The 2,537-nt window shown below is 40.5% G+C and overlaps 2 protein-coding genes across 2 annotated transcripts in view; both read left to right on the top strand.

Annotated features, from left to right (window-relative positions):
• Positions 1 to 2,537, top strand: part of LOC109302355 (nectin-3-like) — a gene marked incomplete at its 5' end in the record, with an annotated part of 185,294 nt that overhangs the window by 112,344 nt on the left and 70,413 nt on the right. The window lies entirely within an intron of this gene.
• LOC109303548 (nectin-3-like) overlaps positions 1 to 2,537 on the top strand; it is a 17,900-nt gene that overhangs the window by 159 nt on the left and 15,204 nt on the right. The gene's annotated exons all lie outside the window — the stretch shown is intronic.

The raw sequence follows: 2,537 nt of genomic DNA, 5'->3' as shown, positions 1-2,537 counted from the left end.
AAAAAAAAAAAAAAAAAAAAAAAAAAGAGAGGCTTGTGTCCAACACTTGGGTTTGACACACCCATGGTATGAAAGGGTATGTGAGGAACTTTAAGGTTTCTTCCAGTAACTTGATTTCAAAATATTTTTCACTAGTGGAAGCTTGCAAAGTGAATAGTAACAACACTTTGTTGAAGAGAGACAATTCTGTGCTAGAGTGACTGAAAAAAACAAAGGTAATTAAGGAATCGGAAGACTAACCAAAGTAAAGGTGATCTAAAACTATCCAAATGATTGGTGTGCCTTAATTTTCAGACACCCATCATTTTATTATTAATAAAGTTTACATGTAATCCAATGTATCCAATGTGTACGGGGGCGGTGGGGGTGGCAGCACAGTGCCTGTCCCCTGGCACAGTGACTCACTGGATACAGTGGGAGGCAGGCAAAGACGCCTCTCAGGTAACCAGCGTTTTTGGTTATCCTGCACCCCCATTCCCCTTGGGTGCCAGATAACAGAGCTTTTGCTCTATGACCTTTTAAGTTGTTTGGGAAAGGAGCAGAGGAAAAAAGACCATATAGCTTGGTTTGGAGAGTGAGATGGGGAGGAGGGGGTAACTCTTTTTAAAAAGGCAGGTAAGATACTACAGTTTAAACTTGAGAAAAGGATGTATAAACATTGAGAATACATCAACATCAATTGAGTCTTGATAACAACTGATACAATCCTCTCATTTTGTGCTTTTATCTATAAGACCTTAAATGGCTTGGGCCTTGCATACCTAAAACCTTTATGCCCTATTGTTATCTCCAATTCAGTGGACAGCAGCTTCCTGCAAGTAATATCAGTACATCAAGTCTGCTTGGTGGAAACTTGTGGGAGGCTGTACTCCAAAAGCTGCTCCTCAGCTCTAGAACTTATTCTTTTGAGGTCTGCGAAACCTGAGCCTGGACATCTTTAGGAAGTACTGCAAAGCATTCCTATTTGGACAAGTATCTAGTAAACTAAGCCAGGACAGTATTTATATCACATAAATACATAAGTTCATAACACTTTGTCACCATAAGTTGGATAACATTACTTTCGTATGCCTGGGATTCACCTAAAAGCATCTTATGAAATTGCCAATGTACTTTTTAAGTAGAATAACAAATACCTGCCATAGCTAAAAGCTTTGTTTGATAGCAATTGAAATAGGCCTGTGAAGATGTGAGGAAGATGCATTTTAGGAAGCTTAAGTGAAATATGTAATGCATGAAAACAGAAAAGAAGTGAGGCAAAATGAAAAATTAAAGCATTGTTACTCCTAAATATTTTTCTGTCCCTGATTTGTATGTACATCTAGACTATCTCGGGCATCAGTTCATTTCAGTGATTTGTTCTATGATGAGTTGTCTTTTTATTTGGGGAAAAAAGGAATTTAACTTGGGTTTAAAGACAAAACTTCTATTAAATTTGAACTAAAACCCTTGTACTTAATCTGTTATGTGATGAAACTCATTTGTGTCTGTACCAACTGAATTTCTGAAGTCCTGCCATGTGTATTACCTTTTGTTCATTATTGTAGTACAGATTTTATCAGTTCATATTTTTAATTCTCAAATTCATTTGAAGTACAGATGTATAGAATCACTCAGCATTTCAAGGACTTGAACAGGAAACAGTTTTGTAGCTAATCCTGAAAAATATCAGTAATTTGAAACTCTTGTGTTATGCTAGGTAATGTTAGTTTATGAAAGAGATGAATACAGAGACATGTTTGTGCTAATCCTCGCAAAGAGGGCAACTGAATGTAGCATTCATATGTTATAAAAAGTATTACTTGTTTATATTTTAAAATGGCTTAAGCTTAATTAGCCTACAGCTATACTGCAAGGAGGTGGCTAAGCTTGCAACTTGGGCTGAGACCCTGCTGCAGGTGGTCAGCGGTTAAGAGTCTGCCTGGGTGGAATACTGACAACAGCAGCAACTGGGTAAATTGGGGTGGAGCCACAATGGCTAGGGCCAGACATTCCTGAATTGATTCAATCTTTGCAAATTAATTTAGCCTGCAGAGACTGAACTGATTTGCAAGTGAATAGATATTCACTTTTGAAGCATGAAATGCAGGCACATGCCTACAGTAGCTCAGGACAGAAGCTGGGGAGATGCTAGAGTGAGCCCTCCCTTTGCTTTTATAGTGCTGAGCTGAGAGGTGGGGTGTGACCAGCCCCAGGCAGGGCACTATGATTAGGGAGGGGTTTAAACCCCCACCCTGGCCTGCAGAGTCACCAGCTGGCATGTGCCTGGAGAAGGAAGCAGGCCCTGCCAGGCTTTTCCCACACTTGCAGCTCAAGGGGAGGGGAGTGTTGCCAGGCCCTGGGCCCCAGCTAGCATTCTGAGGCAAGGTGGGGAGGAGGAGAGGGAGGACTGCTTGTGTGGACTTCATGCATCTGTTGATGATACTGAGCTTTTCAATCTCCCTCTTCTTGCTTCTTCATACTATCTGCAGCAAACTGATAGCACTCACAGGTAGCATTCATTGCAAACCAGGTTATTTCGCACTCTCTCTCTTCTT

This window comes from Gavialis gangeticus, unplaced genomic scaffold, assembly GCF_001723915.1.
Source record: "Gavialis gangeticus isolate Ggan-Ray unplaced genomic scaffold, GavGan_comp1, whole genome shotgun sequence".
NCBI classification, from domain to species: Eukaryota; Metazoa; Chordata; order Crocodylia; family Gavialidae; genus Gavialis; species Gavialis gangeticus.
The sequence above is the reverse complement of the archived record's forward strand: the minus strand, read 5'-3'. Positions and strand labels throughout refer to the sequence as shown.